Raw genomic sequence first — 27,094 nt, 5'->3', positions numbered from 1 at the left:
GAAGTCCTTTGGGAAGGTTGGAGGACTTGAGGGCCGTCCCCATTCAGTGCCTCTTCTGGTACATAGAGGGCTGGATTCAGGCATCTCTGAGGTCAACAGGGGCTGGATTTCTGTCAGGGGAGAGTGATGTACCTGTGAAACTGTAGAAAACATGTATATTGGTCCCAGCCTCTGATTCCTGGCACTCAGCTCCTAGAACCCTTGGAACTTCCTGGATGAAAGGAGTGTCTTTTGTTCTAATGAAGTGACTCTCGGTACACAGCTTTAGGATGGGAGCTGGTCACCAGAAAGACCAAGCCATGGTTAGAAGCTGGAGATTTTCAGCCCTCCCCATGCCCCTTCTCCAGGGAAGGGAGGGGAGATGGAGTTTGGATTAATGATCAGTCATGTCTACTTGCTGAAGCTTCCATCAAATTCCCAGTGGGGACCGAGAGGATTGGAGAGCTTCTGCGTTGTTGAACAGGTGGAGGCGAGGGGGAGTGGTGCACCCAGTAGGCAGGGAAGCTCCTCGCCCCTTGCCCCATATCTTACCTTTTCCATCTCTTCCATTTGGATGTCCATCTGTATCCTTTATCATACCCTTTATCATATAATAAACTGGTAAATATAAGTATGTCTTCCCCTGAGTTCTGCGAGCTGTCCTAGCAAGTGGTCAAGCCCGATTTATATTAAATCAGTGGGAACCCTGATTTATAGCTTGTTAGTTAGGAGGCCTAAGAAGGGTGACCCCCTGGGACCTGCAACTGGCCTCTGAAGTGGGGGCTGTGTTGGGGGATGGACTAACCCTGGTTAGTGTTGGAATGGAATTGAATCATGGGACATCATCCAGGAAAACCCACACATCCAGAGTCAGAAGTACAGTGAGGGTGTGAATCAGGGGGAAACACGGGGCTGTTTTTTCCAATGCAGCCCCCGTGAGGCTGCCCGGTGAGGGGCCCATGTCCTGATTGGACAAACACAGGAAGCCACCACACTGAGCCTGAGGGCATCCGGCTTGGCCTGGAAACCTGAGGTCAGAGCCCTGCAGCTGAGGGGCTGCAGGTGCACGTCCCCCGGCTCAATGGAGGAGAGAAAGGGCTCTACTCTGTTCATGGCCTGTGCTCAGCCTGTGCTTCCTGCAGAAGCCCCCCCAGCACCCCATCCCCCCAGTACCCTTCCATCCTCTGGCCCTGAGCAAGTCTTCCCCCCGGAAGGCAGGTGGAGCCCCCCTCTCCCCCCACCCCTGGCCCACCCAACACGGGCTCCCAGCTCCCTGAGCCCATAGCACAGGTCCTAGCCAGGAAGAAGAGGCAAGTAGCTGGGGGGTGGGGGCAGCCTCCCATTCTTCCTCTGGGGGTCATTTCCCCCAGATGTCCAGTGAACTTGGGGCCTGAACCAGGATTGTGGCTCCAGTGCCTAGCATTCTGCTGGGTGACCCTGGGCCCACTTCCCCTGTCTGGGCCGTTGACGAAATGTCCCAGGCTCACCTCCCGCCCTGCAAGGAGGCCCTGCTGCCTCCAGCAGAGCTTCTCCATCCTGACTGGGAGTAGCAATCATTTGGATTTTTTTTTTTTTTTCCTTCTCTTTCTGGCTATACCTGTGGCCTATGGAAGTTCAAGGGCCAGGGTCGGACTCAGAGCTGCACCTGTGACCTACACCACAGCCACAGCAATACCAGATCCTTAACCCAGTGAGTAAGGCCAGGGATTGAAACTTCAGCCTTACTGAAACAAGGTTGGGTCCTTAATCCACTGAGCCACAATGGGAACTCCCCATCTGGATTTTCTTGAAATTCGGTTCTGACTCAGCAGATCTGGCGTGAGGCTGAAGTTCTTAAACAGCTCCCCCTGGGGACCGCTGGACCACATATTGAGTCCGAGGGTTTGTGGGAAGAATTCTGGCTGGTGGCAAGTAGGGACATCTGATCTTGCATGGCCATTAATTCAGCAACTTTCAAAGGACCTACTACGTGCCTGGAGCTATGCAGGCTCCAGGGATCCAGGCAGGGATGGGTCAGCTCCTCCTGCTGGAGACTGTTGTCTGGTGATTATTGGCTGATCGTCTGTCCAGGACCACCCTGGGGGGGAAGGCTGCGATGTAGGGGCCTGTGTGAGTGCCATGGGATGGGAGGGGACACGTAATCACAGCTGGGAGAATGGCACGAGGCAGGGGATGGGTCTGGGAGTCACGAGGATGGGGCTGGAGTGATCTTACACAGGCATGGTAGCAGGAAGGGCTGCTGGGTAGGTGCAAGTTGGGGCGTGGAGGGTGGCAGGGCAGGTCCCAGCCACACCAGGGACCTCACAGTCTGTCCTCCAAGAGGGAAGGGCGGGAAAGGCACTTAAGCTGCCATGTGGTTGGTTTCAGGAATCACCCACTTGAAGGAGGGCAGGTGGGCAGATGGGGTGGGAGCCACGGGAATTCTCAACCTCAAGCCATTGCAGCAGCTGGTGGGAGCCCTGGAGCGGGCAAGGATACCCCACACCTTCTGGGCAAAGAGCGGGGCTGGCCTGCATCACCCCCAAACTTTGCTTCCATCATTATGTTGCTTCTCTGGATCTGCCTGTCCTGCCTCTCTCTGGTAAGGACCATTTTCCTACCTCTAGAATGACAGGGTTGACCTGCAAGTGCTCGTGTTAAGTCCTTCTTAGCCCTGCCCTCTACAGAGCTGTGAGGCGGGGAGGCCCCCAGAGGCCGCTAGACGGTCAGAGAGGGAAGGAAGCTGCTCGCCGGAGAGCCCTGGGGGCCAAGATGGCTGGCAGTTGGGACATGGATCGGGGTACTTAGGGACAGGTTGGCTGGCCTTTGGGGGCCATGTAGGCCCGCCCTTGAAGGACACAATCCTGGGGAGTCCTGGCTCCATCTGCTCATCATTTCACAGGCACTGGCCTAACCCCATTCGTAAGATGCCAGTGTTGCCCAGGCCGAGGGCTCATGGGCACCCACCATAATGGGAGGTCCAGGCTCAGACCTCTTGGCTCCACATCGTCTTCACTGTCTTTCTCCTCGCAAGGTAATCTTAGGACAGGCTCCTTCCCCATGTAAATGTCCTATTATTCTTTTAAGCACACAGTGGTCCACCAACAGGAACACTGCCCCAGGCAGAGGCTTCGAGACAGTCCTTTTTCCATCCCTCTTGGAAAGATGGAATGTGAAGACATGGCTTTAGAGAAAGCATGTCTAAGCAAACAGCCAGCCTGGACCAGTCCTTCCCCATCATGACCAGAGAAGGCCAGGGGCCGGCAGGCCTCTGTCCCCCCGAGTCCCCATCTGCTGGGTCAGCCCTGGGATGGCCCCAGTGGGGCAGCTGTCTCCACTCAGGCATCCTGCTGTGGCTGCACTTTTTCTTTCCAAGTTCAGCATCCATGGTAAACAGGAGACGCCAGATTTCTTTCCATCCTTCATCCCCACAAGTGTTGACCCACCAGACAGATGTTTTCCACTTGTCCTTCCTCCGCCCAGGCAGGGTGAGCTTTTGAATCAGGAAAGGAAAAATATCATTGCGGTGGGAGTCAAACGTCCTTACCCTTTAAAGGAACAAGTAGTGCATTTATGTGACGAATGCCTTCCAAGGGCGGCACTGGGACGCGATGGGGTTTGGGGGCGTGCTGCCCACAGGGTGCTCATGGTCTAGCGGAGAGATCCTTGCTATGGAGCAGCCTCCTGGGCACGTGAAGGGGGGATGGCACTGAACTAAAGGGACCTGGGGACTACCCCCCCCACTCCACCCCCGAGTCTTAAAGGGGAACTATGTGCTCTTTGGGGGAAGAAGGGTATCCCCGTAGGGGAACTGCATCTGCCAGACCACCACGCCATGAGGAAGTGGGGTGTGCTGGGGAGAAGCTGGAACTGGATTTTGGGTGCATGTGGCAGAGTGAGGCCAGATGGGGCTGGAGCCGGAGGCAGGTCAAGGCCTTGAATGGCAGCTGAGTCACTCGGGCTGCATTGCAAACGACAAGGGGGACCCCTGTAGGATTGGAGCAGGGGCGTCATGGGGTCAGACTCATGACTCAGTCGAGGGTGGGCTGGAGGCTGGTAGCAGGCAGAGAGGGTGTCCAGGGCAGAGGTGATGGGGGCCCCTGAAGGCCAGGGAGGGGAAGTGGCTTGAGAAATGCTGATGACATCAGAGCAAAATTTCCTCAGGGGCCCTGGAGTCCAGAGGAATGAGGGAGGGTCTGGGTGTGTCCTGAGGGGTGGTGGGTGGTGACGGGGAGAGGGAAGGTGTGCGCGCCTCAGAGCCCACTGGGGGTTCGGGGCCAGGGCTCCCTGCTCAAGCCTGGGCTGGGGCGGGCTGCATCTCGGCCTGGCCTGGAGGAGTGGGGTCCCAGACAGGTACCAGGGCAAGGACCTGGGAGTCTAAGTGCACAGACACATGCACACTCATGCACACTCAGAATGAGGAGGGGGAGATGATGGATCCTTGCTCTGAGTCAGCACTTCACATGCCCCATCGTTCTTGTTTCGCCCCACTATGCAGATGAGAACACTGAGCTTGGAGAGAACTCACTGCAGGCAAGGCTGGTGACGGACCCTCCAACAGGCAGCTGAGTGCAGAACTGCTGCCTGGCCGGGGCTCAGGGGGCAGACCCTGCCCATGGGTGACACTGTGGGCCTGGCCAGGGGGGCTGGCCTTTGGGTCTCTGGTGGCCTCGCACATGCCACACTGCCCACCTGACAAAGCTGTTCTCCCTCTCAAGCCAGCGCGAATGCCTGTCAGATTCCTCCCCGCCTGCTGTTTAACGGGCCCCAGGTGTGCGGAATTGGATCACACATAATCCTCGTTTATGACACCCTTCCAGAACTCTCCCCAAGACCCTCTTCCTCTTGCCTCCCTCGCTTCCTCCTTTGCTTTATTTTAATCTAATACACCCCAGTTCATCACCATCCAACGGGGAAGCTGGACACTGAGGACTGTCTGCCACGCTGCTCTTCCCCTGGAACCCCCCTCCCCCTGGAGCCCCCTCCCCCTAGACGCCCCCCCGGAACCTCCCCCCGGACCCCCCCTCCGGGAACCCTCCTCCCCCACCCAAGGGAACTGACTCCATAAACCTGAGGTCTATCATTTCCTTGCTTTTCACTTTATCACATCTAAAGTAACCCCTCAAATATTTTTAACTTTAAAAAGGGTATTATGCTGTGTAATTTTTTAAAAAAGACTTTTTTAAAGAACGGTTTTAGATTAACCGAAAAATTGAGAGGCTAATATAGACAATTTGTATAATCTTTTGGGACTCCGCCCCCCCCCCCCCCGGTAAATTATTTTGCTATTTTGGAAAAGAGTTTGGCGCTGTCTAGTCAAGTCGAGCCTTTTCAAACCTTACATACCAGCAATTCTTCTCCTCGGGATGTGGGAGAATAGTCTTAGCAGCATCGTCTCTTGTATCAAAATGTTGGAGACAGCCCAGATCCTGGTAACAGAAACAGATAAATAACTGCTATAAAGCATTAAAACTGGGTAAGAGCCGGCAATAAAATGATGGAGGACTCTTACCAATCTAAGAAAATAAAAGCAAGATTTTTATCCCCCTAGTCAGTATCCAGGGGACTTCAAAAGTTGTCCTAATATTTTGGGGCAAGTTCGGCCAAAGGCCACCCCTTTTGAGAACAGATGAGCAAAAGTCAACAGGGAAGGGTGGGTCTGTTTGCAGGCGGACCACCCTAGGGTGGGTTTGGAGCTTGGGGCACAGCCAAGTTGAGTCAAGATGAACGGGATGGAAAGTACCTGCAGAAAGTCATAATTTGTCCAGTTGAAGACTGGAGAGCCCGGGCGTGGGGTTGGGGTTGGGGCTTGGGGGGTGCTGCCAGGGCTGGAAAGAGAGAAACCAGCTCCGTGGGGGAGGGGCCAGGAGAGAAGGACCCTAAAGTTGGCTGAACAAGTATTGCAGTCACCAGAAAGGGGGCCCAGAGCGGGACGGGGACTTCGCCAAATGCTGCCCCAGCTGAACAAACTGTCCCTTAACCTCATCCAATTTCCACCCTCACCTAGCAACCTCATATTTTTCTCAAATAATTTTTATTAGAAAACAGTACATGCTTATAAAAGAAAAAAATTTAAAAATACCTAAGGTAGAAAGAAGGAACAAAAATCATCTGTGCTTTTACTATGCACGGTTCCATTCTGGAGAATTTCATTTCAGACTTTTCCATATACTAGTAATCACATCGTACCCATCATTTTAACTCAAGTCTTTTATCCAAACACATTTCCCATTATAAACCCTTTGCAGTCATCATCCCTTTTTTTTTTTTTTAGGGCCGCACTCATGGCATATGGAAGTTCCCAGGCTAAGCGTTGAATTGGAGCTGTGGCTGCCAGCCTACACCACAGTCACAGCAAGCCAGATCCAAGCCGTGTCTGTGACCTAACTACAGCTCACCGCAATGCTGGATCCTTAACCCACTGAGGGAGGCCAGGGATTGAACCTGCATCCTCATGGATGCTAGTCAGGTTCATTACCACTGAGCCACAAAGGGAGCTTTGTAGTCATCATTTTAAATTAATGTATCTGTTCATTGAGTTGGATCTCCCTCCCTTTCTCTCTGTCCCTCTCTTTCCTTATCATCCATCCATCCATCTTCCTATTATACCTACCTATCTATCTATTCATCTTTTGCACTTCCACTGCATAGAACATATTCATTATAGAATTAATGTGTCTATTCCAAAGGCTCTTCTCCATTGGCAGGCTATCTAGCTGTTTCTAGGATTTCACTATTATAAGTAATCCTGCCAGGAATGTCTTGGTGCAAAAAGCTTTTTTCCATATTCAAATTATTTCCTTAGGAGATATTCCCAGAAGTAGAATGATTAGATCAAAGAGTCTGAATATATTTAAGGCTCACGATACTTACAGCTAGACTGCTTTCTGAAAGTATGGCAGCAGTTCCCCCGCCTGCAGGCAGGTTATGATCAAGCCCACTTCTTTGCACCTTCGTATATGTTGAGCAATCTCATTTTTAAATAGCTCTGCTCATATCTGATGGCCAGTTTAAGGTAATTAGTGATTTCCCAAAAAAGAAAGACCCTACCCTAGAGTGTCAGGTCCTAGGAAAACTCTATCCTTCAGTGTGAATTATGCTGCTATCTGGTTGGCTAATAGCCTGTTATCAGGGATTTAAAGGTCGAAATTTCCAGGCAGGTGTCTCTTTGGTTTCTCATTTAAAATATTTCTTTAATTAAAAAATTTTAAATTAAAGTAACGTTGATTTACAGTACTATGTCAATTTCTGCTGTACAGCAAAGCCTTTGGTCTCTCTTAAGGGCAATCTTTTCTGGAGAAAGGGATGTGGTGAATGGAAGGAAGGATGGGAGGATGCCAACCACTGGGGGCCTCTACTGACCACCCATCTGTTTCACTCCAGTCTTCCGTCCTCTACTGACCACCCTCTGTTTCACTCCAGTCTTCCGTCCATCGACAGAGCTGCAGTTTGTTTAGGCAGTCATGTAGGCTCACGGATCAAAGGGAGTGTGAACCCCCACCCCGGTCCCAGGAAATGAATCACCACTGGACTAAAACAGGCTTAATAATATCATTCCCATGGACCAATCATTCATTGGTCAGAGGAGGGCATGTGATAGAGTTATGGCGAATAAAATGTAAGTAAAAGTTGGATAGATGGGACAGATTTGGCTGGCATGTCTCTTCAGCCCTTTTCCTCTTCTTTTCTTCCTGCTTGGGATGCAAGTAAAATGTCAGCGGTACAGCAGCCATCTTGTGACTATGAGTTGGTGAGCCTGAAGACAAAAGCCAACGACCAAGCATGGCCAAGCAAAAAGATAGATAGGGTCTGTGTGTTTGAGCAGCTGATCCATCCTTATATTGTCTATTCCCACACTGCTTGTTAGGCAGGAAAACAACTTTAGATTTCTTTATGCCACTTTGGCTGGTTTTTTAGTTACTTGTATTTGAAGGCGTTCCTACTAACATATATACTTGCATAGAGTTGTATTTTAGTCAGGATAATTTATATTAGGTGCTATAACAAACGTACCCCAAATCTCATGGCTCAATACAATAAAATGTTATTTCCCACTCATGTTACAGTTTGACAAGGGGTGGGCAGTGCTCCTCCAGGGATCTTGGCTCTTTCCATCCTGTGACATTCCTTTTTTTCCCTCATGATTGCTAGGGCTGCCATGGAAGGGGAGAGAAGCATGGACAACCATGTCCATGACTTTATGGCAGACCCTGTAAGTGGCAAGCATAATTTTTTCTGACGTTTTATTGGCGTTGGAATCCAGTCCTAAACTCTCATCCCACCACAAGGAAGCTGGGAGATGTGGTCTGTCTTTGTGCCTGGGAGGAAGAAATAGGCTGAGTGAGCAGGCAGCCAGTCTGTACTCCCCACCCACGGAAAGGGAACACCCCAAAGATGGACATCCCAGTTTGCCAAAGATGTACCTGGGGAAGGGCGCTCTGGCTCTGGAAGGGAGCCTGCTCTGCTGTGCAGTGGCCGAGCGGTGCCTGAAGGTCGGCGGTCTGTCTCTCCTCAGCCCCCGAGCGTAACCTTGCCAAATGCCCAGTCTCTGTTGCCCTAGTTTTTAATCCCGTGAGAAAGAATAATGACATTTCCCGGAAGTGTGTTTTAAAGAAGACCAAGAATTCTTTTTAAGTGGGTGCCTTCTGCAGAGATGGGTAGCCTGTGGCTTGGCACGGAATGGACTTGTCAGGGTCTAAGTCGCCTCAGTCAGATTGTCCTCTCTTAGCTGCTCTTTTCATAAATTCACTGATAGTCACGGGGACTGACCGTGCAAACTCTGGGCTACCCTTCGGGCTCGGATACAGAGGAACTGGGGTTCTTATCCTCGAGGAACTTGCCAATTGGTCAGCATCTATGTCCACACATGAGGGGGAAAGGACCGGGGGCGGGGGGCAAAGGAGGGGGCGGTGACCAAGAGACCAAGCTTGTTCAACCTCCTGCAGTCACACAGGGAAAGCTCTCGGGTCAGGGCAGGGCCCGGCCTGAGAGGTAGGACTCTTGGCCAACTTGGTGCCACCATCCACTCCTTTAACCAGTCAATATATGAGAAGTACTGAGAACAGTTCTGGCACATGGCACTTTCTTTTCATTGACTGATTGATTGATTCAGCAAACAGGGGAGGAGCATCTGTTATATGCCAGGCCCTGGGCTGGCTCTGAGGACAGGCAGAGCGCTGTATAGGATTACAGACCTGGCAATAGGGTTATAATTCTGGAGCTCCCAGACAGTGGCGGAGCTGATCAGGGGAACAGGTAATCACAGCACAGGGGTGGGACGCAGGCTGTTCATGGTGGAAGCACCCGGGGGGGGGGCCACTGTCCCCTCTTTGAGGGGTTAGGGAGGGCTTCCTGGAGGAGGGGGTGCCTAAGCAGAGCCTTGAAGGATGAATGGGAGGGCGTTGGCCAGGCAGGAAAGGCTATATAATTCGCAAGGCTCAGCGCAAAGTGCACATGCAGGGCCTCTGAACCAAAGGCAGGGAAACGTGCCATTTAAAGGAACTAAAATATAAAGCCTTTCTTTTACAGTGGCTCTCGACATTTTTTTTTGTCTTTTGCGATTTCATGATGCTCTAAATAAAGAAAAATTAAAAAGGTAAATCCTTAGCACGCATTTTACCATTCACCTTTATATTGTCTAATGCCAGTTTTAAATGGAAATATAAGAGCATTTAATCCATGCGCAGAATCACTGAAGTGACACAAGTCATATTTCACAGCGCTGGCAAGCACATGTATTTCCTTCTTACCAGAAAAGTGGCAATGCTCAACTATTTTTGTTTTGCTTTTTGATAAGATCGAATTCTCCCCATGCTCGCTGCCTTAGTCCTGCTGCCGAGTTAGGAGGGACCAGACGAAAAGAGACTGTGGTTGTCCCGTCTCTCCTCGTCCTCCTGTGCCATCGTCTTCAGAATAACTGGTTGAGTATTGGTGGCATAGTGGTGAGCACAGCGACGACCTTCCAGAATAATCGGGTGCCTAACACGGGGGTGCAATGTGACTTAGGAAGGATGAGGCAGAGTCCTTGGCCCTCATTTCTCAGAATGTCGTGTGTGTGTTCACAGCAAGTTCTGGTCTGAATGGCAAGCGTGGCCTCTTGAGTTGTCCGTGACCTCAATCTCTCGCATTTGTCACACGCTCTGAGTCTCCTGATGCCGACACGTGGTGTGTTCCCTGGTACCCTGAGCTGGTGGAGTCCAGGGAGCCAGAGACACACATGCCACACGTGTACCTCTTCTGCTCGTGGGTGTGTTTCAATCCCCTGTTGGATTTCATTTGCAAAATCCGAGTTCGAAGATAAAATGGTTTAAGAGTCTTAAAATGGTGACAGCAGACTATTAAGCCAGGGGTGGAGCCGTCCTGAGTGTGGCCCAGGTGCACGGGGCGTGGACCACACTGCAGGACAGTGAGATGCAGGGAATCGCGGTGGACACACATACCGGGCGTGGCCCTCTGCTTGCAGGTGTGGGCCGGTGTCCTGTCTGCCATTAAAATGGTTAAGAATTTCAAGACAGCGACAGAGAGCGTCAAGTCACGTGCGTGGTCCTTGTGAGCCTGAGGCCCTCTGAGCGTGGGGCGCTGTGTGATTTCTCGGGTCTCAGGCTCATGGGAGCTTCCAGATCCAGGGAAGGGGTGAACCCTCCCCAGGCTGTTTCTCCTGTGTGATTTACGGGGCCCCTGTACCCCAAGTCCTATCCACTCCCGGTCTTCCTGCCCCCACATACTCGCCGCATCCTCAGGGCTGCTTCACAACTCTGGGAACCCCTGGCATCAGTGCTCGGCTCTGGGGTGCCAATCCACGTGAACAGCCTGAGAGCTGACCTCTGCCCCCTGTGTCCACTGCAGGCCAGGAAGTTTGAGGGCTTACGGGAAGCAGAACGGGAGCGTGGTGGTGGTGGGGTCTATGCCTCTGAATGACACCAAGGCTGGCAAGAGTGGGGACAGGCACAAGGACCTGCCACACCTGCCCTCAGCCCCCACTGGCCTCCACCTGTAACAGGGCAGCCTTTTCAAGCCACATAGTTGTCTCTATCCAAAGCTTGACTTTCCAGTGTGGCTGGTCTTCCTTGGCTGGGGAGCCTCCACCTCCCCAGCCTCATCTCCGCCTGGCTCAGTCTCCTTCTGACTGTGTGCCCAGGGCAAGTCGCTGCAAAGCGCTTGGTGATGTCAGCATTCCCCAGGATGCAGTCTGCGGGGAAGCCCAATAGTTCAGGCACAGGACTGCTGGACCCTGATGTCCAGTTCTGCAGAACTGACCAGAAGCTGGAGATCTCGAGCCAGCCTGTAAAGGAGGTGCAAAGTCCCAAGAAGTCCCGAGGGTCAGATGGGATGCGGAAGGAAGAAGAGGGAGAAGCTTCTATGGCAGCCACCTCTCTAGACCCATTCTCTGCCTCTAGTCCCAGCTGCCCATAATTAGCTGTTTTTAGTTCCCCACGGTGAGCAGGGCTGCATGGAGGTTCCAGAAGGCCTGGAGCAGTTCTTGCTACTCCTGGTCCAAGTGGATCTATTTCTGGCAGCTTGATTTTGGATGCTCTGCTCCCAGCGTGGGAAGGAAGGCAGGAAAAGCATGTAGGTAGCTGGACCAGAGGGCAAGCCATGGCTGCATGACTTTTTGAACCAGGCCCCATTAGGAACAGGCTGCTCTTGGCAGCTCCACTGTGCCACCCCCACCTACTTCCAGGCCGGCGGCCAGTGGGGGAGGGGATCCGGTTTAGCAGAGGCCAGATCCAGTGGGAAGGGAAGCCTTTTCTTCCACTAAAGGAGGTGGGGTGCCTTTGCCGATGAACCCTCAGGTTATGGCTAACTGGGGTGTCTTCACGTAGACGGGGGTGGAATGGAAGTCTGATGGGCCCAGGTCGGCAGCACCCCTGTTCCTCCAGGGCTTGGGTGGGGTTAATACCCGGCTTTTCACAGATGGTCATTCAATGCTTCTTTGCATCCTCTGTCTCTTCCTTCCCTAATCAAGGCATCTGGGGGGCAAGGGGCTGGGCTGGCACTGGAGCGTGTTCATCTTCAGGGACCCTGGCCAGGGTGGAAACCCACAGGCCTGAAGGTGGGGGCCAGTGGGAAAGGATTTGGGTGGCGCCGGTCTTTAGAAACCGGTCAGAGAGCAGGCGTGGTGACCGGCGCCTCCCTCTCCTGATATGTCAGGAAGAAAAAGGAGTAGTTTTCAAAATCTGAGACAGATGGGCTGTATTTTCAATGGACCTCATCGCTGGCCTGGATTCTGAGACACATAAAACAGGTAGAAGAGAAAGGGGAGCTCCTGACCACGTCGGGTTTGGTGTTATTATTTTATGTGTAGGTTTGTTTACTCACACGGCTGAGCCGGGGGCTGGTGCTCCTTCCTCGGGCTCGTAACTGAACCGACTGCAACCCAGGGCAATGCTGTTTTCCTGCCGTCCTGAGGTCACGCTCAGAGTCCCGGGAAAACCCCTGACTCGGGGGCTGTTTTAGAATCTGGCAGGGCATCTGAGTCCCTCTCGAATCTTCCTGAAGCACAGAGGGAAGTATGAACTAAAGGTTGGCCAGTTGAGTCAGAACTGAGTGTGGTTGCTCAATCAGCCGTGATTCTGGGAACTCTGTAAAATTGCCAATATTGAACTGTTTTGACCCATAAAAATGGCCATTCTGTATGGTTCACCTACTGCTCATTGCACTAGGAAGCTTGCCTAATCCCCTCCCAGCACGAGGGCTCTGTGTTTTAGGAAGAACTGTCCGGATGAGTTGGAACTTTAGCCACTGCACTGCAGAGCTAAAAGAGCTCAGATTCTGGGGCCAGATGGCCCTGGGTTCAAATCCTGGCCCTACCACTCCCAGCATTCACAAAGGAGTGAGCGAGGCTGAGGGTCTCTGTCGCCTTGTCTCTGCCGACCTGCTGTGGAGGCGGAGCAGGAAGGAGACCAGAAGGTGTGAGGGCGGAGCTGGAGGAGCAGGGGCACCAGTGTATTGGGTCTGGGTTCTGGGGGAGGAGTTGGGCGGGACAGTTTGGGGCAGCAGGTGGAGCCCAAAGATGGGGACGTGCTTGGGAGATGTCATGTTAGAGGCCAAACGTGGCCGGCAACCGGGGCAGAGGACACAACTCAGGGTGCTCAAATACCTACTGAGTTAGTCTTTGCCTCAAAATGCTGCAAAGCTAGCCCCCTCCCCCAGCTCAGTAGCCTGCAACTTATACTACAGCAAGTCCTGCTTCCCCAGATCAAGGGGCAACCGTGGGGCTCGGCTGGATGCCAGTATCAAGCAGTGACTTGGGTTTGTTCTGGGGTCCAGGATGAAGAGACGGGGCCGGGTGTGTGTTCCTCGAGGGGGGGGAGTGGAAACGGGCCATGTCCCTTCCACCCAAATCCCATGGGCCAAAGCAAGCCACACAGCCAAGCCCAACACGAATGGGATAGGAAAGTGCACGAGTCCAAAGGGAGGCTTGGGAGGAGTGAAATAATCACTGAACAAGAATCCACTTCAGCACCAGATACCAGCCGGGACAGAATGAGCAGGTGCGAGGATGAGTGCTGTCTGGAGAGTTGCTTTTTCTTGAAAAAAATGGATGTGCATTTCTTCTTCTTCTCTCTCTCTCTCCCCCTCCTTCTCCTCTTTCTTTTAGAACCCTTTTTAGGGCCACACCCACAGCATATGGAGCTTCCCAGGCTAGGGGTGGAATCGGAGCTGCCGCTGCTGGCCTATACACAACCACAGCAACGCCAGATCCAAGTCACATCTGCAACTTACACCACAGCTCACAGCAACACTGAATCCTTAACCCACTGAGTGAGGACAGGAATTGAACCCTTGTCCCAGTGGATACTAGTTGGTTTTGTTACCACTGAGCCATGATGGGAACCACAAGAGGAACTCCCAGTGTATTGCTACTTCTTGCTTTTCAGTTTTAGGCGTATAGTTTGATTTCTGATTTTTTTTTTTTTTGTCTTTTTATGGCCGCACCCATGGCGTATGGAGGTTCCCAGGCTAGGAGTCGATTCGGAGATGTAGCCGCTGGCCCACACCAGAGCCACAGCAACGCAGGATCTGAGCAGCGTCTGCAACCTACACCACAGCTCATGGCAATGCCGGATCCTTGACCCACTGAGCAAGGCCAGGGATCAAACCCGCAACCTCATGGTTCCTAGTCGGATTCATATCTGCTGCGCCACGACGGGAAATCCTGCTCTCTGATTTTTTTTAAAATTTTTATTATAGTTGATTTACAATGTTCTGTCAATGTCCACTGTACAGCAAAGTGACCCAGTCATAGATATATGGGCATTCTTTTTCTCATTTATCTTCAGTCATGTTCCACCACAAGTGATTGGATATAGGTCTCTGTGTTATACGTCAGGACCTCATTGCTCATCCACTCTAAATGGCATAGTTTGCCTCTACCAACCCCAAGCTCCCAGTCCCTCCCAGTCCCTCCCCCTCCCCCTGGGCAACCACCAGTCTGTGGAGAACAGCTTTAAATGGCCAGGGACACCCTTGCTCCTTGGCTTCACAAACGTGCTTGCTGGCCCCGAGAATTCAACAGCCACTCCCACGGCACTTCCACCATGGCCACGTGCGTGACGGTGTGTCCTCATGTCAGCCCCGCCAGGGGGCGCCTCTCTGTGGTCGCCGGTGGAGGAATCAGGCTTTGAGAGATCCTGGGTCCATAAGTCTGGATTCCGATGCAGTTCCACGCGCCCCAAGGGCTCTATACTCTACCCTGTGCTGCCCTTGAAAGCTTGTGTGACTGTGGGTGCAAGAGATTCTTGCTTCAAAGGCTGCAAAGAGGCACTTGGGGACAGAGAGGCCTCCCATGGTCCCCCATATCAAACAGAATCCAGGTCTATCGGGCTGCTTTGAGGGGCTGGCTATGGGGACAATCACCTTTCACGAGCTGGAAGAAACTCATCCCTAGTCAACTCCACAGGCTCTGCTGACACAGCTGGCTCCAGAGTAGCATGGGGTAAACTGGGGTTCTTAACGCTGAAATGCGTCATGCTGAAGATGTCACATTGGCCCGTGGAGAGTCAGGGGACGGAGAAGCCATTGCAGCTCAACAGGGATCCCCGTGCGAGCACAGCTCTGCGCCGGCTACCTTGGCCGTGGAGAAGCGCAGTCGGGGATGACCTCAGTCCTGCGGCCCAGGACCGTGGACGCCCTTTCAAGGACTGCTTGCCTTTTGCAGCCATTGATCTTGCCGGGAGGAATGGCCCATATTCCTGCCAGCCCATCCCACAGCATCCCCCGCCCTTAGCTTTGGGTGGTCTGGCATGTGGGTCACCCCTGGAAATGACCTTGGAGAACTATGTCCAGCACCTGGGAGCAGGGACATTTGTATTCATGAGGAAAGTGGCAATCGCATGCCTTTGGGCTGTACAAGGGCCTTTGTGCAAGGCTAATAAAACTCAGAAATCAATAGTCTGTGAGGCCCTAAGTGTTGGGAAACGAAGGTGCTGTTTGCTTCAGGTTTGCCTCCAAAATCAGATAAATTAACGTAATGAATTCTCGCAATTCATTTGCATACATTGCTAATTTAATTTTTGAGAGACATGCCGGAAAAGACAGCGCCGTGGATGCACAAGTTGGGTTTGACCTATTTTCTGAGCTGTGTCTGCAAAGTTTGCGCATTTCTCTCTAGGTGAAGCTGTTGGGGCTGTACCTGAGGACAGATGAAATGGCTTCAGCCTGCATGAAATGAGCCCATGCCCAGGAAAGGGTAGAGGGTGGGCTGTGAACTTTTGGGAGCCTCTGCTTCTGGCTGCATCTGACTCAGTCAGTGACCTTGGGAAGGAAGCTCATCCTTCTAGAAATTCCATCCTGCATCTCTTCCTTATGCGCATCCCTGGGAAGAGGTCTGGCCCACAGGGAGGCTCTTTGGCAGGCTGGGAGGCCCTCTGGGGCTCTGGGGATCCCAGTCATCCGTCCGCGTGCATCCAGCTTCTCCTTTAATTCCGGAGCCTGATCCCGGCCATGTGATGTGGTGCAGTAAGCACATCATTACAGCCACGTGGGGACCGAGGTGCCCACTGCAGCGTGGAAAGATCGGGAGCTGGGACTGGTTCCCAGCACCTTCCACCCCCTCCCCTGGTTGGTATTCCACACCATTCACCTTCATTGATGAGCCTGGGAGCACAGGTTCCTTGCTGAGCTCAGGCAGAATCTCGCTCTTAGGCTTAAACCCCAACGCTGGACCAAGAGCCAGGTCCCACCCCCTGGGAAAAAGGTTTTTCCATTAAAAGTACTCATTTCACTGGATGGATACAGACAGGGCTCCAGAAGCCTGGAGTATGAGTGTGTGAGTGTGTGTGTGGTGTGTGTGTGCACACATGCGCGTGCATGCATGTTGGTGGAGAATTTGAAGGAACGGGTTGGAAACCGTGGCCAATGAGGAGGTGACAGCTGTGCGAACAGAGTCAGGACTTCTCCACCATGAAAGAGGGAGGGTGAGCTTGCAAACCCCTGTCAGAAGCTTTGACAACAGCCCCGTCCACCTCCTGGCAGGTCCCGCGTCTGTCGTCACTGCTCCGTGGGCGTGTCTTGCACATCCCAGCTCCAAGCCTCAGCGCTCAGAGGCACACGGAGCCTGGGGAGCGCTCCCCCCTCACAGGCCGTGGGCGCCTTGGCCGACCCAGGCTGAATAAGTGTGGCTCTGTCGACAGTGCTGTTTGTATCTGTCTGCCCCTCACCTGCCCTCGTCCCTCGCCTACCTTCTGGAACATTCTAGCCAATAGATTGAGCCAAGCTCTGGAATTATTCCTTATACTTTGCAAGAGTGTTATTGGCTGGCACCAAGCAATGGAAATTTGAAGAAATGCATTATCACTTCTGCCAACTGCAGAATTCCCCAGGCCCAGGGACAAATGTCCCTGAAGCAGGAAAGGTGGGAAGAAAGTTCTGCCAAAGTCTGGGTGTCTTTAAGAAGGGAGCCCTGGTCTGGCTTTGCCCCGTCAATACCACGCTGGCTCGGTGCCTTCCCTGGCCTCCGGCATCTCCACCTGGGGAGGAGGGCCAGGTGTTGGGAGCGTGCCCTGGCCTCACGCGGCCTGGGCTGGAACCCTGGCTAGGCCTCGCCCCGTGTGACTCTAGGCAAGAAGCCCGATCGCTTGGCTTCAGGCCCCCCAGCTGTGAAGTGGGGATGAGGTTGTTCTCACCTCCTACGATGGAGGAACAAACGCACTAATGCCTTCGCTAGCGTTACCTTGGGGACGGTGCTGGCTGCTGCAGCACCTTTAGTCTCCCCACGTCCTTCCTGCTGGGTTTGGTCCTCACCCATGGCTGGGATGGGACGGACAAGGGGGGCCCTGGCCCGAGGAGCGGGCCTCCCGCAGGTCACCTCCCTCCTGGGAAATGAGGAGAGGAAGGAGGAGCCACCACCACAGGGAGACTGGTGACAGAGGCCAGCCTGCTGCGGTCAGATGGCCAGCAGATCCAGAGCTTTCACGATGCCTGGGTTTTCTCAGGCACAGGACCTGCTGCTCCAGATAAACCCCTCCATGGTCTTGGCTTCCCTCTGCCCCAAAGTCCTGCCCTGCCTGAGGCACAGAGGCGAAGGGTCAGTGTTCCAGCCTGGGCTCTGCTGCCCAGGAGATTTCAGTCTATGGGCAAAGGGTCCTTCTCCTTAAGACTCAGTTTCCTCCTCTGTAAAATGGGTGTAACCCTCTCTTCTTTGCTGGCTTGTGGCAGGAACAAAGGACATTCAAAGGGCCTTGCAAACAGTGGGCGCTCCTGGTGCATCCTGGGGACAATGCTGCTGAGCTTCTGGGGGGTGGAAACAAACGATTTTCCAAACATTCTGACTTGACTTTTTACCACGCAGTGGGGAACCAGTTGGGCGGATGTTAGTATCTCCATTTCACAAATGACAAAATTTTGATGACTCTCAAGGAAGAGGAGAAGCAAGAATGCAGGGTGAATGCTGCTGGGTGAGTGTTTTAGTTTCACTCATTTTTCAGATTAGAGACGCTCGTAGCTTGACTGGCTTGGGATCCCCAGCCCTGAGGACGTGCAACTCTCGGGGTCACGGTGGAGGAAGAAGGTAAGATCTGGGTGGCGAAGGGAGGAGGGAGGGTGTTTGGTGAGGCCTCCAGTCCATGACTTGCTGGTTTTAGGAAAGGTGCCCACTGTGGCCCTGCCCTGACTCCCTCCCCAGAACCAAGACTCAGGGGCCCCAGCTGGTCCGTCTCCAGTTGCCAGGGTCCTCCAGGGGTTGACATCTTCTCCAGGGACACCTGCAGCCCACAGAGACATGGTGTCATCCCCAAGGCCAGGGCAAAGGACCCCTTCATCAGGATGTTGGATCAAGAAGCCCAGGCATTGGTTCCACGGAACGTTACCTGGTGACACATGGTGCTGCTTGGGTCTTTGGGGAGGATCATTTAAAGCATAGGACGACACCCCACCTGGCCACGGGGGCCAGGGCTACAAACCTGACTGCAGGTCCAGGCTGCTGACCAGAAAACAGAGTGGACAGGACCAACAACTCCAGAGTGGGGCCCATGCAAACAAGACAAATCCGCCAGCTCTGAACCGGTAGTGTGCCCAGCATTGTCATAGAAAAAACCCCGGTATGCACACATGTACATCTGCCTCTGTGTGCGTGAGGCCTTCCGACTTTTAAGCGCTAGAATGAATTCAGATTCCTGGAAGGTGCTCTGAAGAGCTGAGCAGGGCTCCGTGGTTGACCAGATGGCCGCCTCTCAGATTCCTTCTACCCTCCCTCCCTTCTCTCTCAGCCCCCGCCCCCCCCACCCCTCCCCCGCTGGCCCTCTGTAGGAGGCACAGCAGCTTCCCTTCCTCCCCACCCCACCCTGTGTCTGTCCTGCCTTCCCTCCCTCAGCATCACTCTGCTGTCCCTCAGGTCGCTCTCCCAGCCTGGCTCTGGGGTTGCCTGGTCCCCTCTCTGACCCAGGCTGCTCATGGAGACAGACTCCTTGCTCCTCTGGCTCGGTCAGCACGAGCCAGACTGTGTCCAGTTCCTGGGTCCATGGAAACCTGGCTCCCTCCAGACATCAGTTTGGCATCCTGGTGCCCACATGAACCAGGTCCCAGCTCAGGCACCCCGGCTGACCAAGGAATCCCTGCAGGGCTGTGGAGGGTATGATGTACTGCAAGTTTGGCAGGCAGTAGCTACACACACACACACACACACACACACACCCCATCCTCTTGCCCAATCATACAGCCCCTGGGTACCTAAGCAATTGAGTCCAGTTTAGTGCAGGTCAGACCTCAGGTGGCAATAAGGGGGCAGGGGAGATAACTTGGGAACATCCAGAAGGTGATGGGCAGTTTTGTGCCCATACCTGGGCCAGTGAGTGAGTGTGTGTGCTCCCCTAGGTACAGAAGCATGCATACAAGGGTGGGTTAATTTAGAAGGGGTTCTCCCCCTCCCCAACCCCACAGATTGGCCAGGATCCCAGAACGCCACACCCACCTGTGTGTGATGTCTGCAGGGTGAATGATGTCCCCTCAGATAAGGCACCATGTGCAGTGCACAACCTGAACACCCTTACAAGCTCACCCTGGGTTATGAGTACAGACTCGGATGACAGACTCCTTGGGCTTGAACCTGGACTCTGCTACTTATTAGCTTGGAAGAGTGCATTGCATCAATTAACCCTTCAACATGTTTAGCTGTTATTATTATGAAGCTATGAAAGTGGGTGAATCCTGGCTGCCTGTGGCCCTGAATATACTCAGCATTGCCGCTCTTGGCTAAAAAGATGGGCCTGAGGTCCTTGCAATGCAGAGTTCAGGGCTGGATGGGAGGCCAGCCTTGAACAATTTCTTTTATTTTCTTTCATTCTTTTTTTTTTTTTTTTTTTCTTTTTAGGGGTGGAACCCATGGCATATAGAATTTCCCATGCTAGGGGTTGAATCAGAGCTACAGCTGCTGGTCTACAGCACAGCTCACGGCAACACCGGATCCCTGACCCACTGAACGAGGCCAGGGATCGAACCTGCATCCTTGGGGATACTAGTCAGATTCGTTTATCTGGGCCACAAGGCAATTCCCTTGAACATCTTCAAAAGGTGTCCCGGGTGACTCCAGCAGACACTCCTGGGCTGCTGCCCTCCAGACGAGCTGAACTGCCCAGAGCTCTCCAGCTGCCCAGCTCTTTCATGTTTTCTGTCCGTGCTCCTGCTGTCCCCTGGACATTCATACCTGACAAACTTGACCTTGTCCCTTCAGGATCCATGTGCATGCCTGGATCCCTATGAGGCTCTGCTCAGGAGGCGTCTGTTCGTCCTCCCTTTGCTGGGCCACCTGGGACCCCACCTGGACTGTGAGCAGCCTGAGGACCGCTGGGGCTGGGCGGACTGCTCAGACCTCGCAGCGTGGCATCGGGCGCACAGGTCACCATCAAATACAAGGGACACAGTGTCAGTCTTTGGGTCTCCCCCTCCCTCACAGAATGGACTCTGACTTCCAGGAGGCAGACACTGGCGTCTTTGTGTCCTTGAGTCCCTAGACCTTCTGGCAGGTGCTTCTCAGAGGCGCTGATGAAAATGGGCTCACGTAGACAGTCTGGGGTTTGGGAAGTGGCTGGACAAGGATGTGCCTTTTCAGAAACAAAGGGGAGGAAGTAAACAGCTTGGGGTTGCCAGTAGGATGTGCGCTAACTCCTCCAGAAACCGCATTGCCGGGGGCCTGGGGCTGAAATTCCTGCAGGAAACCAGAGATTGTTCTACAAAAATACCCTCTCAAAAATAGCAACTGTTTTTGTTTTGCTTCCTAGACTGTGGAGCGGGGCTTCCTGATTTGGGAAGGCAAGTGTCTGAGGGGGTTGGGAGCTGGTGGGTCCGGTCAGGAGCGCAGGGTCAGGGTCCCATCTTCTCCGATGTGGGTGCTGGGTGTCCCGTTGCAGCATATGGCCCTGTGGTAGGCAGTGAGCAGTGTCACCAGGAGCCGTCTCATTTTTCACCCTTTGACTGGTTCCCTCCCCCTGGTTTGTGACCAGGTGGTTAAAGCTCCAGAGTCTGGAAACTGAAGTGTGAGGCTCCGTTGGATTAACTTTGCAGCCCTGAGATCTTGGTCAAGTTCTGCCACCTCTCTGGCCTCATGTCCTTCATCCATAAAATGGGCCTAATAGGATGGTTGCTCTCATTTCACCCGTGAGCAGAATGAGGCTCCGAGGGTCGAGCTGGGGGAGGAACAGGGAGCAACCGCACCTGCCTCCGAAGTCCCTGCTCCTGGTGGCGCCAAGGGCGACATAGTACAGGGCGCCTGGAAAAGAGTCCCCACCCCTCTGACCCCCAGGAGCTCTGCTCTGACCCCCCCCCCCCGCCCCCACGACCAGAGCTCCCGCCAGCACCACGTTCCCACGTGTCAGCAGTGGACATCTTTAGCTGTGGGATCGGAGCTGGTGTTTTTCTCTCTGCTCGCCTGTGTTTTCCCAGAGTTCATCCTTGGGCTGCCATCAGAAAGACACAATAAACACCACCCAGAACAAACCAGATCTTGCCGAGCCCTTGTGCTTTCCTATCTGGACCGGGATGGACAAAGGCCCTGAAGGGAGGCTGGAGGGACTTCTGTGGGGGCTTTGGGCCTCCGCGTGGTGGCAGGAGGTGCTGGGCTGAGGGGACCCAGCGCAGGGATCTGGGGGGCCTGCGGGAAGCAGCCCACATTCTGGCCTCAGCAGGGGCTTGTAGGGAAGACCCGTGCGTGGCGTCTGCCCGGTACCCTGCCCTCCCTCCTCTGCAGTGTTTATCCAGACTATGCCCGCCCCTGACACCCTGCCTTCAGGGACACTGCTTTTCCCTGCCCCTCCTTCTTCTAGGGCTGCTGATCAAACCAACCTCTTGGTCGAGGGCCTGGGACATTTTGACCCAGCTCTTCTGCTCCTGTGGACCTTTGGACCCCGAAGACACTCAGAATGCAAGCATTTTAATCAGAACTACCCAACCGGGGTGAGTTTTCATCTCGAAAGGACCAGAATTCCACAGGGAACTCCATTAAGCCAATTGAATCCCTTTATCAATTTTCTATACAGCTCAGTTAAACCATTTCCGATATTTCCATTTCCATTTTGCTGAAATTATTTTCCTAGAGATCAATTCTTTTGCATTTAGAATTTCACAGAGGAGATTTGCTTCCTAAATCTGTTTTTTTTTTTTTTTTTTTTTTTTTGTCTTTTTGTCTTTTGTTGTTGTTGCTGTTGTTGCTATTTCTTGGGCCACTCCCGCGGCATGTGGAGGTTCCCAGGCTAGGGGTCGAATCGGAGCTGCAGCCACTGGCCTACGCCAGAGCCACAGCAACTCGGGATCCGAGCCGCGTCTGCAACCTACACCACAGCTCAGGGCAACGCCGGATCCTCAACCCACTGAGCAAGGGCAGGGACCGAACCCGCAACCTCATGGTTCCTAGTCGGATTCGTTAACCACTGCGCCACGACGGGAACTCCAGTTTTGTTTTTTTTTGTTTTTTTTAAAATCCATCTCCACCTTTACCAATTGCAGCTTCTGCCACTGCGCGTGGCCACGCTTTCTTCAAGGATCATCTTTCTGGGCCATTGTTATAGTTCATGTTAGTTCTGAGTTAATCCAGGAGGAAACAGGCAGCAGTTTGATGGGATTGGGGGATAGGCAGGGGGCGGGTCAGGGGGGAAGCGAGGGGGGGCACCAAGAAGACACAGAGAGAAGGACACAGAGAGGGACCATGGGGGGAGGGCACAGAGGCCTCTGAGCAGAAAGGGTTGAAGCTGGCCTGGTGGGTAAGCGGGAGGGGCAAAGTTCAGAGCATCCACTTGGCCACAGAGCCATCACATGGCACAGTCCTGGTCCAAGGCTATCTTCTTCCCTCTATGCCACCTCCAAGGCTTCTCCTGGAACGTTCTAGCTGGCACCGATGGGGGAAGTATGTTGCCACCTGGCATAGAAGCTGGAGGATGAGACTGAGAGGCTGCCGGCTGCCTTGTTTGGCCACATAAACAGAGCCTGTGGAAGTAGGTGGGTCAAGGAACAGAGAAGAACGATGGACCAAGGGATAGAAGGGAGGCCCAAGGCTCGCCAGCATTTCAGACCCTGGATTCAGCCATACCTGAGATCCAAGCTGCCCTGTTACACCAGCCAGTTGTTTTCTTTTTGTTTATTTATTTGTGTTTTTGGCTTAAGGTAATTGAGTAGGGTTCTGTTACTTGAAACCAAATACATTCTCCCAAGTCTCCGGCAGCTCACAGGGCCATGGTGTCTGCCCATCTCATGCGTTGTTTTGATGTCCCTGAGTGTCTAACGTGACCCCCTTCTCTCCTCCTCGCTGTCCCCTCAGTCCAGGGTTGACACCCGAGGAGTCCATGTACCAGTGCTACTTTGGACAGCTTCTTCTTCTTTTTTTTGTCTTTTTGGGGCCACACCCTCTGCATATGGACATTCTCAGGCTAGGGGTCCAATTGGAGCTGCAGCTGCTGGCCTACACCTCAGCCACAGCAATGCCGGATCTGAGCCATATCTGTGACCTACAGCTCATGGCAACGCCGGATCCTTAACCCACTGAGAGAGGCCAGAGATCAAACCTGCGTCCTCATGGATACTTGTTCTTAACCTGCTGAGCCACAATAGGAACTCCCTTCAGATGGCTTCAGAGGGCCTGGCGTGCCTCGGACAGCACGCTGGGGAAAGGGAACAGGTGGGGAGCACTAGGGACAAGTTTCTTACTCGGTCTCACCAAGGGGCTAGATCACAGTGGATACTGGCGGTTACTGGCTGCTGGGACGTTGCCTGGAAGGATGACCCTGGGCCTGGGGGAGGGGCCTCAGGCTGATTGGGATATCGCATCTCTCCTGGACTGAGGCCCAGGGGTTGGTGACATGAGACTCACCCCCATGAGATGGAGCCTCTGTGTCAAGGAGCCAAGGGGGCTCAGGGCTCTCTGAGGGACAGGCTGAGCACCCGAACCGCACCTAGGCAGCCCGTGGGCAGCCCTGAGGGATGGGCATCTGGGCGACCTGTCCACCTGCTTTGATGCTTGGACTCCATCCCACGAGCTGGGCTGTACTTTTGCAGGTGTGGTGGAGTCTGGATTTTGTGAACTGAGCTGGCCTCCTCATTTCTCTTGGCTCCTCCAACCACGGGTACATTAATCTCCATATTGACCAGAGTCCAGAGTGGTGCCTCTGCGGCATCCTGGGCCTTGGTTCTGACCAGGAAGTTCATTGCAAACAGGATGGGCTCCTCAGCAAGGCTGGCTTTAGCTCTGGTCTTCCACACAGATATGGGGTGCCGCCTTGCAGTCTGAGGATATCCGCTCGTTCGTGGCAAGTCAATCAATGACATGCATCTGTGTGCATGTCAACATCTGGAAGTAAGGAAGCTGTGACAGGTGTTTTTCAGACCAGCATATTCAATACTTGAATGCTACTTTATATTTGGAAAACAATAAAACAAACTCCTATTGTTTTAATAGAACAAAGAAAGTAAACCTTGAGAAATTGCTCTGGCTGCAGAGAAACACAGATGATTCCTTACAGGTGGAGCAGAGTGGCAAATAAACATCTAGGGTGGGAACATGCCACTGTCGAAGGCTGTTACTCTTTACTGCTCTAGCTTGCCTGGCCTGGATCAGCCCTGACCTGGTGCAGGATTAGTTGTTCTGTTCCATATCTCCAGGCAGCAGAATTGTAATGTTGTGAAACATCCCTTCTTATCACAAAGGGTGTATATCATAGTATAGACAACAGGATACGGGATTGCGTTGTGCAACTGGCATATATTCTCCAGCTCATCGAAAAATACTACAGAGTGAGTGGAGGCAGGGCAGCGGCCAGTGAGGGTCAGAGGAATCCATTCTGGGTGTCCTGGGCGGCTCCGTTAGCCTTCCTTGAGTCCTGGGTTGAACCCTTGGGACCTGGGGGACCCTCTCAGAAAAGGCCAGGGATCCTGGACCTTAGTCTTCCACTCTGTTTGTGGACTCCGTGGTGGACAGGAGACATAAGTCAGGTGACCTGGTCTGAGTTGCAGTTGTGTTGTGTTAATTAACTGTGTGACTTTGGGTTACTCTCTTAAGGTCAGTGTCCATCTGTACAGGCTGGGGTGGCAAGTCCTTCCTTCCTCCCTTGTTGGCATCAAGAGACCCTGCTCCCTCTCCCTGTACATTGTAAACAGTGCCTGTGTCGCAAAGCTCCCTGGAATCGTTCGAATGCACCTGCTTGTAATTAGTGACTCCTCCCCACGACTTTGGGGGGCAGGTGCCATGATGATCCTTTTCACAGATGGGGCAACGAGGCAGAGAGCCACATGAGGAAGCACGAGGGTCTGAACCTGGGCAAGTTGGCCCCGAGTCTGACCTTGTGGCAACCTCACAACCCCACTTCCTGTGAAAGTCCCCGCAGTCAGTGGGCGAGTGGATGGTGATGCGGGACCCCAGCCACCCCTGCAGGGGGCGCATGAGGAGGACGAGGGCCCTGGGGAACTTTCAGCGCCTAGGAGCTTTCCGTGGGTGCACTTAGAACCCACAATGCTTTTCTCCACTTGCTTTTCTTTCTTTCTTTCTTTTTTTGTCTTTTTGCCTTTTTCTTGAGCCGCTCCCGTGGCATATGGAGGTTCCCAGGCTAGGGGTCTAATCGGAGCTGTAGCTGCTGGCCCACACCGGAGCCACAGCAACGCGGGATCCAAGCCGCATCTGCAACCTACACCACAGCTCAGGGCAACGCCGGATCCTCAACCCACTGAGCAAGGCCCGGGATCGAACCCGCAACCTCATGGTTCCCAGTCGGATTTGTTAACCACTGCGCCAGGACGGGAACTCCTCTCCACTTGCTTTTCATCTTTAGCTCTCCTCCCACTCTTTCACGTGGGCGTTTTTTTTGGCCTTTTTGAAAAAATCATTAATTTTATTGGACTATGGTTGATGTAGTTGTCTTAGTTTCTGGTGTACAGCAAAGTGAATCAGTCATACATGTAAATATATCCATTCTTTCTTCCCCCATGGATTGTTAGAACTATTGAGTAGATTTCCCCGTGCTATGCAGTAGGTTCTTGTTCATCATCTCTTTTGCCCAGGGGGGTGTATGTGTTATTCCCACCCTCCCAGTTCTTCCCTCTCCCCCCCCCGCGGCCTCAATGGTTTTACCTATGGTAACCGTAAGATTGGTTTGAAATTTGTGAGTTTGTTTCTGTTTTTTTTTTTTTTGTTTGTTTGTTTGTTTGTTTTAAATGGCCGAACTTGTGGCATATGGAAGTTTCCAGCCCAGGGGTTGAATCAGAGCTGCAGCTGCCAGCCTATGCCACAGCCACAGCAATGCTGAATCCAAGCCACATAACTGTGACCTATGCTGCAGCTTGTGGCAATGCCAGATCCTTAACCTACGGAGTGAGGCCAGGGATCAAACCTCAGTCCTGATGGATACTACGTGGGGTTCTTAACCTGCTGAGCCGCAAATGGGAACTCCTGTTCCTGTTTGGTTTTTCTTCTGTTTCTGTTTTTTAAATAAGTTATTTCGTATCATTTTTATTAGATTCCATATATACGTGATATCATGATATTTGTCTGTCTGACTTTCTTCACTCAGTATGATAATCTTTAGGTCCATCCATGTTGCTGCAAATGGCATTATTTCACTCTTTTTAAAAATTGCATTTTTATTAGTGTGTAGTTAGTTTACAGTGTTGTGTCAATTCCTGCTGTACAGCATAGTGACCCAGGAACACACACGCACACACACACACACACATTCTTTTTCTCATACTATCTTCCATCATGTTCTATCCCAAGCAACTGGATATAGTTCCCTGTGCTGCACAGTAGGACCTCTTTGCTTGTCCATTCTAAATGTAATAGTTTGCATCTACTAACCCCAAACCCCCAGTCCCTCCCACTTCCTAACCCCTCCCTCTTAGGCAACCATAAATCTGTTCTCTATGTCTACGAGTCTGTTTCTGTTTTGTAGATAGGTTCATTTATGCCTTATTTTAGATTCCACATATAAATGATATCATATAGTATTTGTCTTTTTTTTTTTGGTCTTTCTCTTTCTGACTTCACTTAGTATGAGAATGTTGCTGCAGATAGCATTATTTTGTTCCTTTCACGGCTGAGTAGTATTCCTTGGTATGTATGTACTACCTTAACCCAGTCCTCTGTCGATGGACATTCAGGTTGCTTCCACGTCTTCGATAATATGCCTAGTGCTGCAATGAACACTGAGACGCACGTATCTTTTTGAGT

General features: G+C 52.7%; 2 long non-coding RNA genes across 4 annotated transcripts; one reads left to right on the top strand and one right to left on the bottom strand.

Annotated features, from left to right (window-relative positions):
• On the bottom strand, positions 1-12,508 carry LOC106508296 (uncharacterized). Of its 2 annotated transcripts, none has more exons than XR_001305052.3 (3): positions 12,277-12,415; positions 5,305-5,387; positions 1-140 (listed from the first exon to the last, which is right to left on the bottom strand). It is a non-coding gene; the product is annotated as an uncharacterized LOC106508296 (long non-coding RNA). The 2 variants fall into 2 exon arrangements; XR_014827681.1 differs by lacking the exon at positions 1-140 and adding an exon at positions 1,542-3,451 and having other exon boundaries at positions 12,277-12,508.
• On the top strand, positions 12,064-21,392 carry LOC146397120 (uncharacterized). 2 transcript variants are annotated; one of them, XR_014827682.1, is made up of 3 exons: positions 12,064-12,202; positions 17,886-17,968; positions 19,766-19,902. It is a non-coding gene; the product is annotated as an uncharacterized LOC146397120 (long non-coding RNA). The 2 variants fall into 2 exon arrangements; XR_014827683.1 differs by lacking the exon at positions 12,064-12,202 and having other exon boundaries at positions 17,823-17,968; positions 19,766-21,392.
• Positions 21,393-27,094: the final 5,702 nt, after the last annotated feature.

The sequence above is a fragment of the Sus scrofa genome, chromosome 14 (genome assembly GCF_054392235.1).
Source record: "Sus scrofa isolate SSC_HxYL_T2T_F1_AM1 chromosome 14, Sscrofa_HxYL_maternal_Yorkshire_Landrace_v2.0, whole genome shotgun sequence".
Classification (NCBI taxonomy): domain Eukaryota; kingdom Metazoa; phylum Chordata; class Mammalia; order Artiodactyla; family Suidae; genus Sus; species Sus scrofa.
This window is presented reverse-complemented; position numbering and strand designations above follow the sequence as displayed.